This window comes from Pezoporus wallicus, unplaced genomic scaffold (assembly GCF_028554395.1).
Source record: "Pezoporus wallicus isolate ANWC-B61680 ecotype Strahan unplaced genomic scaffold, APGP_CSIRO_Pwel_v1 contig_229, whole genome shotgun sequence".
In the NCBI taxonomy this organism is placed as follows: Eukaryota; Metazoa; Chordata; class Aves; order Psittaciformes; family Psittacidae; genus Pezoporus; species Pezoporus wallicus.
In genome coordinates, this window is record NW_026638360.1 from 816,649 (window position 1) to 830,760 (window position 14,112).

At 34.8% G+C, this 14,112-nt stretch overlaps 1 long non-coding RNA gene across 3 annotated transcripts in view; it reads right to left on the bottom strand.

Moving 5' to 3' along the window:
• Window positions 1–8,773, bottom strand: part of LOC130599744 (uncharacterized) — a 52,448-nt gene extending 43,675 nt beyond the window's left edge. For all 3 annotated transcript variants that reach the window (XR_008972297.1, XR_008972299.1, XR_008972298.1), the window contains exons 1-2: window positions 8,593–8,773; window positions 6,720–6,892 (exon numbers count right to left, since the gene is read on the bottom strand). This is a non-coding gene — a long non-coding RNA (uncharacterized LOC130599744). The remainder of the gene's footprint in view (window positions 1–6,719; window positions 6,893–8,592) is intronic.
• Between the last annotated feature and the right edge of the window lie 5,339 nt (window positions 8,774–14,112).

Here is a 14,112-nt window from a genome sequence, read left to right on the forward strand (position 1 = left end):
CACTGTCTTCAGAGGTTTGAAGATTTCTGTAATAATGAAAAACTGGCAGATGGACTTGTGGTTTGAGACAATGAAGGTTTTGTGTGGGTAGGAAATAAAAGTATGGGATAAAGACAGGAAGATGAAAGTTTGCTGAATACAGATTTAACAGAAATCAATCACTTCTGCTGTTACCTCAAGGATGTCATCTACCTGCAAAACACAGTATTTACCTAAGAGATAATTTTTCCACAGAAAACATTAATTCAGAAACTTTCTTAGGAAAACAGGGGTCCAGTTTTCAGCTGCTCAGTTGTGTCTGGAAAGCATTTACACCTTTCTCATACGAAATTAGAGGAGCTTCCACTGCTCTCTAAGTAATTTTCCATGTTGTCAGAAAACTGACTATAATGCTGTGATGGCTGAGTCCTCTTGAGAAAGTGTGAGGTATAGCACTGGTCAGTGAGCAAAAAAAGTAACAGAACAAAATCTAAACTAGTACAGGAAAAACAAAGTGAGCCTTGGATTATAGAGGTCAGTAGAAGCTACACTAAGAGGAGAAAGTACAGGAAATGGGTAAGAACAAAGTGGAATAATATAAAGCTGGGCTATAGAAAGACTGAATTGAGTAGAAAATATTTTGTTGAAAGAAAGCTAAAGAGGTTTTATCCATAACGAGAAGACAGGATGCAGGAAGCAGGGAGAGAGAACACAAAAGTCCTAGATAAGGAAGAAAACAATAGTTGTGGAAAGAAACAAATAGCATGGTCTTTTCTCTTATCATTTCTTGAGAAGATTTTTATCCTATCAGTTTACATCTTCTGTTGCATATTTTTCCTTAAATAGAAAGCCCTAAATTAAAGAATATTTAAACACCAAAATTATTCATAACTGAGGTGAAGAAAGGGAAAGTATAGTAAATGTGGACTGTATTTTGGCTGAGTGATAATAAAAAGAACCTAAACCAAACAGCTTTGAATCAGCAAAGCTTGTAGGCAGGTATTTATTTAATTCCTTCAGGATACAAGAAAACTTCTCCATATTTGTTTATAATTGCTGTACAATTTGTGTAATGTAGCACATGATCCAGAATGTTAGAATAAAGTTTGAGTTCTTTAGTGACACAGACACTTAAAGAAACCTGCTGGTGTGTTTGACATTTCCAGGTTTATAATGATATTTATGAAAATTAGAGAAATAAGATAAATATTGGAAGCACAACTATGAGAAAATGAGAAGATTTTCATTTGGCTTGTACAACATGAACAGAAGGGCCAACTTTGCCTATGTTTATAATGGTTAACTAACCAATATTTAAATAATGACATTATAATATCATGTTTTCAATCCATGATTGCACTTGAGCCTTTGGAACCTTGAACATCTGCTGGAGCAATGTTACACAATTTGACCTTTATCTGCTATTTGAGGAAAAAAAGAAAGTATGTGGAGGGTAACAGAATAAGAGAAGGAAATGAAAGGATACGATAAGCATACTGCAAGCTAAGTCTTTTGACAAAAATGAACATACTAAGTGCTTGGAATAAATTATTTTAGAGGTTAATCCCCACCTACACATTCAATTCTAAAAATCTGAATTTGCAACCAGGTCTAGAGTATTAGATACCAAGCTCTCTTAAAAGTGCCAACAATATCCAATAAATGGCATAGAAGACTGATTACAATTCTAAATTGCCAATAGAATTCTCTATTATAAATAATGCATAGAACATGCCATCTTGCACAAGCTGCCTGATAACTGTTAGGGAATGATAACTTGATTGCTTTTTAATAGTGTCAGTATTGATTCTTACTGTTTTGTTGCACTTTGAATGAACAAACTGCAATAATAAAATATATTTCTCATAGAGGTTGAGCTGATGACAGTGCTCTTTTAAATAGTCAGATAGAACAGGTATAGCCTATAAACTGATATAGCCTATCTACCAGGGGGACTGGCTACTGAAATGCACATTAAAAGTAGAAAACAGAAGAATTAAGTCCCAGCTACTGTCACAAAACCACTAACCCTCAAGTAGTCTCTAATAAACATGTCAGGTCAAAGTTCAGACCTGGCAAAAAAGTACTAATCGGACAAAAAGGCATTCATTATTACCTTAGTTTTCAATAAGTGAAGGACTTACAGCTCAGTAACATAGGAAGACTTATGAAAATTAGGACTGGACATGGCAGACAAAATGTATTTCATGTACTGAACATAGCTCCAAATCTGGAAACCAGGGGCATGAGGACCATGCATAAGCAGTGGTTATTCCCATACCCCCTCCAATTCATAAATGTGTAAATACCACTACCAAAAAAGAAATTGAATAAAAAGGATTAGGGGGAATAATTGAATATATATTTTTAAAAAAGGAAAAAGACACCTATGGTATACTGAATCTAAACCATGCAGCTAAAACACACACAAGCCATAGTTTACCAAAGTTTAAAATTAATTTGACAAGTTCCACCCAAGACAACCTTGAATGAGTTGGACAGAGACTTGGAAAAATCTTTCATAACCATTTTAGGACCATACCTACATCTGGCAACCCAGAACATTGCCAAGAACTGGTTTAAGCAGACCTTTAGGACATTTTAATTAGCATTAATCTGCTATGCTGGAAGGCATTAGGCAGTTTTTAGTGATATAGACTCTGTGTTAAATGTATGTTATTCTGTAAAGTGAAATTCTTCCAGACTTACAGAAAATTACCCATTTTTCCAAACACTTTGGTAAACTTAGGAATATTAATAAATTCCTCTTTCATTCTTCAAAATGTATTTGTGAGTGATGCTAATATGTTAAATACTTGGATATTTAATCCCCTTTATTTATTTAAAATAAAAGGGAGAAGAAAAGAGAGGGGAGAAGAAAAGAGAGAGGAGAAGAAAAGAGAGAGGAGAAGAAAAGAGAGAGGAGAAGAAAAGAGAGAGGAGAAGAAAAGAGAGAGGAGAAGAAAGAAGGAAAATAAAACCCAATGAAGCCTTAATGTTTAAAGGCCATAAATCAGTTCCAGAAATCCGTTGATTCTATACAGAACCCATCGCATTCCTCTCTACATCTTCTGGACTGATTTAAGAGCTGGCTAGCAGCTCAATATTTCTTCCTACGAGTGCAGATTCTTAGGTTTCAAAAATTCTTAGTCTCCCTGAAGTCATTAGATTTGTCATGTTTAAAACCCACTGTAAACCAATCTATTAGCTTTCTGTACAACAGTTGCAATGGGAGACATAAAGAAGTCGCATCACTCCAATCGTAAGGGGAAAAAAGGCCATAGGTCCCTAATTCCTGTGAGTTTGTCTACAGTATTAATACTTTAAACAAACTGACACCAACTAATCAAATAAAACTCTCAAATTATATGAGCATAGGCCACATCTATTTCAAACACTAAGAGCTCATCAGTGTGAGTCTTAAGTCAACGAAGATAAGAGCAAAGAAGCTAAGTCTGGTAAGTTTTAAGTCTTGAAATGGGGGGGGGGGGGGAGTTTTTCTAAACCATTGTTTAAATATCTAGTTACTTCCAAAACTCCCTCTTGCTCAAAACGTGTTACCTCTTCCATAGCACTACCTTACCATTGCTGTAGGTACATGTGAGTGATTAAGGTACTGGCACTACTGGACCTCATGGAAGACATATACCCTTTCAGCTATAGTTTCATTAAAAGTCAAACAAGAAATTATGAGGCATCTGTGCCAATCCCTATCATTTCAAACCTGACATTTTCCAAGTCCTTTACAGAGTCATGAGTGTGAAATATAGACTAATAATTACAAGTCCAAATTCTGCCACAGTACACTAAGCAGAACAGTCAGATTACCAAGGAAGGCCTACGCCTACTAAGGTATGAGTGTTATAGTGTGTCTCTGATTAGACTGAAGGAATAAAACTTTTTACATGACCAACATATAAAAGCATTTGAAATTTAAAAATGTGTACATGTAGCAAATTGTCTTCACTTTCTTATAATGTTGTGGACATACTCAGGACATCCAGTAACATTAAAGCAGATTATTGTTTTTCATATTGCAGAAAGGAACAAGGGTAATAGTTTCTAATAAATTTAGTTGTAAAACAAATATTGTCTATAGTAAATAATCATGTATTGTCCAAGAGATACAGTAAACTAGATTTACAGAGTACTTGGTAAAAAGGTGAATTTTGTACAAGCAAAAATATTTTTACAAAAAGAGCATAAAATTTAAGATAATTGTATTCAGAATGCACAGTCTGTTCCCTTGTTTTGTCTCAGAGTCACAGGAAAGAAACCATAACCTTGAACATAAAACTTGAGTGTGAGAGATTGGCCTTCATATGTTTGTTATCCTTTCCTGACAGTACAAATAAAAACATAACACATTTGCATTTCTTTGCTTACTTTTACTTTCTTTACTTTTACTTTTTACTTTTACTTTTTTCTTTACTTTGAAGAGTAAATGTACATTTAGGAAAAACTAAATGCAGAAAAAATCCATTGGAAATGCTGCTGAAAGAAACCAAGCTGAAGAGATTATGACACTTTGTTTAAAGAGGGCTCTGCTTTTGCATTTTAAAGCTGGATTCAGCACACCCTAACCTTAGTCTTTCTAGACTGATAGCGACAGGACTTACTGAAAATGATACCTTGAAAAAGGTTGTGCTATAATACCAATGGTGAGATTTCTTAAACTATTTTGAATAATGCTAAATACCTTAGACATGAGTGATCTTTGGTTTAGGTTCCTTACATCAAGGTCCATTTTATTTATTAGAAGAAACTGTTTGCCGTCAATCATGTTTTAAAAGAGAAAGAAAGCCTTCTTCTTCTGACTAAAGAATTCCCTTCCTTTCTTCCCTGAGAGTTTATATGTAAAGTACCTCAACTGCTGCTGCATATGTGCTGAAGTAGATCAAGTGTTTGGCATAACTTGGCAAAGATTGTTATGGCTGATAAAGAAATGAACTGGTTTGCTGCTTTTGAAAAAATGTGTATTGATTTATAGCAAGATATCACTAGGCATTGCTCAAATATGCATGTAAATAATATGCTACTGCTCACATTCATGTTGTATTATTAAACTACGGTGAAGCATTGAAATCCCCATGTAGAAGGTACTCCAGAAATGCAAATGAGTAAATGTACCTGCATTTATATGTTCATATAAATAATGAATAGATTAATATATTTCAAAGACAATACAATTCTCTATTTATTAAATAGATTTTCACTTCCCACCAATATGTATTCTACAAGGCTTTTGGTACTTTCATTTTTCTATTGTTAGACCTTTTGCCATCAAAACAACAAGTCCCCATAGCCTCCAAGCAGAGGCAGGTTAATTTGAAACACTGAAGAGTGTTTCAAAATGGACGTAGACTTAATTAGCAAATACCTTTACCTTTAAGTTCTTGTTCTCATACAGATACAACCTTTGGGTATTTCAGTGGAAGTGTTAAACCCTCACATGGTTGATAGTCCACTTTCTATTGTACTGCAATATAAAGAAATCCACACTGTCAGGAGGCACATCATTTTAAGTCACTACATTTTTTTCATTTTTTTTTCCAGATCCTTTTTCCTAAAGGTTTTATGCATGTAGTGTAGTATTTGTGAAGGATGTTTGTTTGCTGGATGAGATCCACTTTATTTACAAAACCATAAAGTCTCAATGGTGGCAGTACTATTTCCCCATACCTGTTATTGCACCTCAGACCAGGTGGAATTAGGTTTATCTCCAAAAACTCTGTTCAGTAGTTTGTGGTTTGTTTTTTTTTTCTGGTCCTGTACAATGTCTTTTGTGCTGTTGAAAAAATGTGCACACTGACATTGCCTAGAACTAAGGCTACTGTGCACTGAAATATGAACAATAAAGCTTATGATTTGAAACGTTTTGTTACTTACTAGTTTGCACTTTATCATACCTGAAGCAACCTCAGCATGGACCACATTGTGTGCATTCTCCATATGCAGACCAGTGAAAGACTAGCCATCATAAAAAAAAAATTGTAATTTTTTACAAATTAAACAACTGACATGAAGACATACGTGCCATGAATATGAAACTGAAATCAAGTTCACTGAAGATATCACTAACAGAAGCCAAAGCAGTCATGCCATAGCATTTAACTTCTTATGAATATTGGCATTTTTAGCTGTGACTGCAGTACAAGCGCCTCCCAAAGTCTGTCTACGTGCATCTGGTAAATACATCAAATGTCACAAAATGGAGTTACACAGCAAGTTCTGCGAGAGCTGATACTTAAACTCATGACTCCAAGTTTAGTTCATTAACACAATATTTTTTTCAAGCTCCTTTTCAGGAATAGAAGTTTTCATATCACCTTCCCCTGGTATTTTAGCCAGCAGAGATACTGACAAGTGTCTATAAAAGAGCTCAGCATTCCAGTATTACACCAGTTCATCTGTCATTAATTTCCAACTCAACCATACGGACTGAAATTTCTTATGCTACTGTCAGCTTCAGACTGCAGATTTTTAGAAAATGTAATTAAAAGCAGTTTGGCAGTTTCTCAGAAAATAAACCAAGTCCTTTTCCTTGTGTTAAATAATTCACTGTCTGCTCATTTTCCCCATAAATTCAGTGGGAAGTTGAAGCACTTAGATACTGAAGAAACATACCCTATAATTTGAAGCAATATAAAAAAACAGACTGTGATTTGCACTGAGCCCATGCATTTAAACTTTTTACCAGAAAAAAAAGAGAGTATTTCTGAAGCCTATCTCCCAATCACCTGTGTATTGTGCCTTGTGTCATTCCATGGAGAGGTCTAGGAGTGAACAAATTGTACTTCTTTCCGACAAAAACAAATCTAAAGAAGTTCTCCAGGAATACATCAAATATGCTCCAAATGCTAACAGGCTTTCAGTTCACAATCCTGACTAGAGCTGATTGGAAGTAAAGCTCCTGAAACGTATATAGTATAGCCATTACATGTAATTCACCAACAAATCTGCCATCAATGCTCTGTGCTACTTGCAATCGGGTGCTTGCTGTAAGTATTCACAGATTTGTTTCTATATTATCAATACGAACACTCTGAGAACAGAGTCCAAGTACAGCTGGAGCCAGTAAAAGGCTGTAGAGAAGAAAACAGACAAGTAGCAACAAACAGCATACTGGGCTTTTTTCCCCTAAGAGCCAAAACATATAGCTTCACAGTGAGAAAAGGAAGGTACCCTTTTTCTTGTTCTCTGTGATGTCCCAGTGTTCCTCAAAAGTTAGGAAAGAAACATCCTATCTTTAGTCAAGCCCACCAGTCCAACAAAGGAGAAACTATTCTTTGCTCCAAAATCCTGCAGGAAGTTTTATATCTCTACAGAGAAGCTGCTCCTTTCTGGAAAAATGCAACCAAACACAGTTACCACTGGCCGAATTGTAAATATTTGCTTTGTTTTTATTTAAACTTAGACTATTTTAACCAAAATGGTAGTTATATTGTGTCTGCTGCATCAGTACCACAAGCTAAACCATGGGAACAAATAAAAGGTAAAATTCAGTCAAGGCTGTCCAGCCAGCTCACTAACTGAACTGAGGATTGTGCAAAGATACTGGAAAGAAGAGGTTACAACTGGAAAACCATCTCCAAAGTTAAAATGAATCAGAAGGGCAAATTTTGACTGTGTAGAAAATCTCAAATTTGGCTTCTAGTGTTTCTCAAAAATTTCAAGTAAGCACTTCGTTAAATAGATCTAGTCTGGCCATAGGAAAAAAAAACCCTTGTTCACCTCTCAAAAGTCTTTCTGGACAATTGCTTTTTTCCTTAGCTGTAAAACAACCCCTTTCTCGGATACTTAAAGATTTTAGAGCCTCTGTTAGACCTTCTTTTAAAGCAGGTGTAAAAACATTGCCAGATATTTCAGTACTGCTTTTTAATTTGCCCAGTTAAAAAAATCTTTAAAATATTCAACATTTCTCATTGTAGAACCTTACTGAAAAGGCTTTTTCTGTACTTCTGCATCATTTCAAAAATCAATGAATTCATAAATGCTCAGCTTACACTGGCAATGTGAACAATTAGTCTATTTGCATATTGTGTTTTTACACTGAAGTAAAAGATAGTATATGTTTACACATTTCTTAATTTGTGGTAGGTTTTCTCCTCTTCTCTCTCATATCAGCTTGCTTCCTAAGGAAGGGAGAATAAATGAGTAAACTAAACCCCCACAGTCAGGAAAAATACAACCATGCCAGGAATCAATCAGATTTTCACATCTGTCAGAAAAGTTAACAGGATTTTTAACACATTTGTTCATTATGAATAAAAAATAATAAAAAAAAAAAAATACTTTCACCACACAAAAATAAGAAAAAGAAGGAGAAAAGAAATCCTATAAGATGTTTTTGACAGTCAAGTTCTGGAAACTATAAAGCGATAATAACTTTGAGAAGTGAAAAGACTATTTAGCAACAAAAATAAACAGAACAATTTGAATAAGCTTCATGTAAGATTTGAAATTTAGAATAAAGTGTCATTCCTTATTTGAATGGGAAAAGGGGAAAAAAAGCAGAATTAAATTCCTAATTCTCTCCATAAGCCTTGAAACAAGCACAGAAATAATCACTGAAACAAACCTGCTTAAGTATTACAGATGAACCAGACCTACCTGTGAATGAAGGAAAACATCTTCTTTTTCATCACATTCACATACTAGTAAAACATAGTTGTTCAAGTCAGTGATTAGATAACAGTTCTGAACACCTACAAGTCTAAAATCAAGGAACATTCAAGTTCCTTCAATTTCAAAAGCATCTACTTTTTATGTTACGGCATACCTAAAAGAACACCTGCAAATTACTGTCTCTGAGTTTGTTACAAATTGAAGCATCACATGCTCTGGATTAACCTGAATGAACTGCAGACAGGTGTGAAAAATTAACCTCAGGACAAAGGAAACCTCATCCTTTTAAGATAAAGAATGTCTTGTCTCAGCTTCCTCCCTATCACACTGCTTTTTTTTCTGTTTTTTTTTAATCTCTTCTTATTTTTACCAAAGACTATCATGAACTATTTTTTTTTTACACTTAATACATCTGAGACTAAAGTTATTGCTAGGAAGTTAAATTACGTATTACTACATATTTCTATATTTTGCATGCATCGTATATGAAGTATATAATATATTATATATACTTACATAGTCTCATAACATATACAAAAATGCTTATATTATAAATATGCATCAGTATATAATATATAAAATCTGTTGGTTTGTGGAAAAAAACAGGTGGATAGGCTTTTACCATCTCTTAAGACATTCAGGAGGTTTTCTTATGCCCCGGGGATGGAAGCACAGCCTTACCATCTGCCATGGACTGGATGAATTCAGAAACTTTATAGGTATTGGTCCATGGACTAAGGAATGATATCTCTCTCTTTGTGTGGGTGTGTATATATCTATATGTGTATATATTTGTGTATATATATATATATATATATATGAGACAAAAGTGATGGTATATTGATTTTGTAGCTCTTTTAGTCTAATATGAGTCAAGGTTTATAGGATCATGTGATTAGGCTTAAAAGTCTAATTAATATATTCAGTAAAAAAAAAGACCCAGTTTATTGCTACAATTTTTTTTTTTTACACTTTTTGCAGGTGCAACATATAAAGAGGAAACTTCAAAATATGAACAAATTTGAAGCTGTTACTCTAAATTTATCTTTGTTATGTTACTCAAACGAGATTTTTATCTCCTGTAGGAAAAACAGACAAAAAAAATTGTCATCTTTGGGATCCCTGAAGTTAGTCAGAGCTGACATTGTTAAAATATATCATGAATTTAATAAAGTGATTATGGTTTTTAATATTCAATAGAATTTCAATCTAATCACAGAAGAGGTTTTCAGTGTGTTATTTACCAAAACAAGTTGGAGGAGGAGGAATTTAAAATAGAGTGTTTTCACATGAAATAAGATTTAGTTACTGTGGCAATATAATTCTTAAAGAGTAAAACACTATCAACCAAAGCCCTATGAGAATAAAAAAGCTGTGGTTTAAAAGAGATTAGAAGTTTGTATGGTCTACTTTGGTTGATTAAAAAATTATGAACACAATGAAACTCCATCTCTCAGAGCCCAAAATTTACTTTCCAAAAATGGAAAGTAAGAATTTCTAGCAGAATTTAGATAGTTAAAAACTGCAGTCAAGAAAATCTCTGCATACTTTTTATCTATGCTCTGAGATAAGCAGATTCCTCTAGACACCTCAACTTGATTTTTTTAATTCCTCAGAGACCTCAAGTTTTGTAAGGCCTACAATCCTGAACAATCAGGTCAATTCACAGCCTGTTAAAGATCCCTCATTAAACTTTCTTCCATTTGGGATGTATTTTAGAGATACTGAGTAAATGAATAATCAGGCCTTAATAAACACACTGGAGCTGACCTTTTCCACTCAAACAACCATCTTGCTGACCAACGTGAAGGGTCTTTCTTTTGTGCTCTCTGTTCAAGCCCTTGAATAATGTGGTGTTTGTTTTTAAATGAAAGATTTAAAAGGTTGGAAGGGTGATGACATGGGAAACTATGTCCTCAGCTGAGCTTCTGAATACTTCATCACTTGGCGAGTGCTTTTCTCTTCAGTAACGAATGAACCATCTTTTCCTCCTTTTAAAGGAATAAATCCAGCTTCATTTGTAAATGAAAAGATTTCAGTCTGGCCTTCCAGAAGGGTATTTGGGACATAAGTCTGTAGATGAAGAAGCCTTGAAGAGGGAGAAATTTAAGTGACTTCTTTAAGTGACTTGTTTTCAGAGTTTGCCACTGACTAGCTCATTGAATGGCTTTCTCTACTGTAAACATAATCTGAGAGTCACACTTTGGTGTCAAACTCTTCTTGCAGTCTCCACAAGAGCCAAGCTACTCAATGTCCCTTTGTATTTCACAGTGGGACCAGGTAAAAAATAAAATTGCCTAAATAGTTGGTTGTCGTGGTGGTGGTGATAGGGTATTTTTTTGTTGTTTTCATTTGTTTGTTTTGGTTTATTTTGTTTTTTTTCCAGGGCTGAAATAGATTTCTAGTTATGCACACCACAAGAAATTTGAGAACAATATAGTTCATGGAAAAATTACTACTTCCTTTCTTCCACCTCTATTTTTCTCTTCTCACAATGCTCCTAACCTCTGCTCTATAGAGTTCATTTTCTCTTACTTTTGATTTCTTGGTCTGCCTGTACTGTACTTGTAGAACTAGCACTATGACCTCAGCTAGTCTTGTACTTGAAAAACATTCGTGTAACATGACTGTTTTTAACCACACAAAAAGGTGATTTTTTGGTTACCAATGTAATTCCAAACATAAAAGACTTTAACTAAAGTAATTTCTTTATTGCACGATGGTAAGCTGCTGCTTCTGACACCAATGGGATGCAGAGGAAAAGCAATGAGAAATATCTGTTGCTGTAGGCCTTGAAGTTGTAGGCACCATTACTTTCTCTCCCATACATAATTTGTAGCTTATATTCCAAATCATCATTTTCAGAATAGCTGCTGGTTTTATCCTGGGTTTTGATATATAAAAAACAATATACTGTCTAAGATTTTTACTATGTTCCTGTTGCACCTAATTCCAGTTGGCCTACTTCTCCTTCCATTTAGTAGTCAGGAAGCCTTATTCTCTCCTTTTTAATCTTTTCTTTGAGAAACTTAATGAATTGCAGTTCTTTCAAAGCTTTTCAAACGTCTTTGACGTTTCCCTTGCAACATTTGACCTTGAAGTAGTGAATACTTTTCATTTCTGCTGACAAAAACACTCTTGCATGTTGCAAAGATGGGTATAACAAGCTGATGTTTGATTGTTCGCTTTAATCCTTTTTTTTTAATAAGCAACAAAAATGCAAAGGCAGTCTTCTCAAAAAACCTAAACAGTCTAAGAAAAGCAACAGTGTGTCAAAGCTTCAGTGAAAGACCAAAGAAATCTGGTGATGTCATATCAAAGGCAAAGCCAGCTGCAGCGCAGGTCTCTAGTAAATTTGTTCATCAGTAAAATGAGGTTGAATGAATCGCTTAATTTAAATGGCTACTCACAAACGTCTCAGCAAACCTATACTAAGCTTTTTAGACAGCATGGCAAAAGAGACTTTAGTGGAGTTTGCTGATGTTTATAAAGATAGTTTTCCTCATTTCAGGGATACCATGAGAAATGCAAGGAAAGTATTTGTTTGGAGGCTTAGAAGGGAAGCAAGGGCAACTAGTATAATTTACCAGCTAGGGGCCAAACCTGTTGCCTCAGATCTGGAAAACAAGTTTATAGTAAGAGAAGAAATAGTCTTAAAGAGTCTTGAAAGAATCAATGTATCTGATGTATTAAAAAGGAGAGCTAGTGGAGAGATGTGAAGGTTCTCACAACTAATCCAATCAAAATGACAAGGTAGGAAAGCGATCCCTGCTGCAGAAGCAAGGATGAAGGCGAGTGAAGCAAGAGCGCCCTTTACAAAGTCAAAAAGAATACAGCTACCAAATACTATGATAATTTACATTGGTTAACACACACTTCTGTTACTGTGTAAGCAGTAGCTGTTAGCTGAATTGAAAACTTGCTTTTATAAGGATGCATGTAAACTGAGAGTTTGAAGTCAATGGCAAAAAAAAATCCCTAGCTTCTGTGCTTGGCTTCATTCCACTTGCATAACAGACACCGCTCTCTGCCTGTCACTGCATACGCCTCCACACACGCATGCTTTAATACAAGTGCATTAAGCTCTCAGAGCTGATGTACTGTAAAGTTATCTTTTGTTACTCACATATCTACCCACTCCTCAGCTTTCTGCCTTCTTGGGTGGCATGGACAAATAAGTCATTCTCTCAGCAATTAGGATCATACAATCTTTGGTTTTCATTGGCTGCTATTTTTCACTTATGCTCTAAAAAAGGTATTAGCCTTTTTTCCACAAGGGTAGTTTGGTTTATGTTTATGCATGAGTTTGTACGTACCCACATATGCTGAGCTAAAAAAGTTAACTCACTAGTTGTCATTTCCTAATTGAAGCATTGCTATAATCGTAACATCAGAAAACAGAATTTATCTTGAATAAATCTGCATATAAAGGGAGAAAAAAAAAATAGAGGCAAAGAGGCAGGAGGGTGGTAGTTCTCCCAGTCTATTAACTTACTCAGAACTTCTGATTTTTTTTCTATAACACAGATTTTTGGAACTTCTAATATTTTTCTTAAATTTTGAGGGTAAGGAATGTCTGCTGCTCACTCTACAATTGCCAAGTAAAAAATGTTTATTAGTGAGGTGGACGATCTTTCTTCAGTCCATTTCCTGACTCATTAGGAGCAAAGTCCTAATGCATATCCTGCATAAAAGTACTAGCATTGAAGCTACAAAATAATAATTAAAAAATAATCTTTGTCTTAAAGATTCCAACCCAAAATGGTGAATAAGGAGAGTGGGAAAAAAATGTTCTCAGCAGCCTTGTGCATGCTATGGAATCCACCTGAAATGTATGAAATTGAGGTTCAGTTCCATTTTTTGATGAAGAATTTGCCTTTTTCCTCATTTTCCAAATCTCGTAACTGTGCATGCTGGTTACTCTTTGGAATGAATCCAGATCAATCATAGTTTACTTAAAAAGTTGTACAGACCTTAGAAAAAGAATTCAAGATCTGTTCTAGAACATCTCTTAGCCTCGGCAGTATGATGTCCACCTGGACTATTCCAAACACTTGCTCAGTTCTGCAACATGCCTCTCTCTGCTTCTCTTCTGTTTCTAAGGAGAAATTGTATGTGAGAAACCCTCACAACTCCCATTTTATCAATACTGATATTTTTCCACATAACAAACTTTGCACTCATTAAATTGCATTTTCCTATTAAAAAAAAACAAAACACGAAACTGAAAAAAATCAACAAGTTTCTGTCAAAAAGAATCGAACAAGTCCCTCTAGAGGGAATGCAAAACTAAGAATTGTGGTTGTAAGGCAGCTCTGACTTTTGAAACAATGGCTATTTGCCTGCTTTTTGCTTACATAAAATTCACAACACTTGCTCTTCAGTACTTTTGATGTACAGTAGTAAACTACTTGCTTCATATATAGGGGAATCTCCAGAAATATAAGGTAATGTGTGCACTGTGAAATTAAATACAACTATTGTGTCATGCTACATCTTTTATTG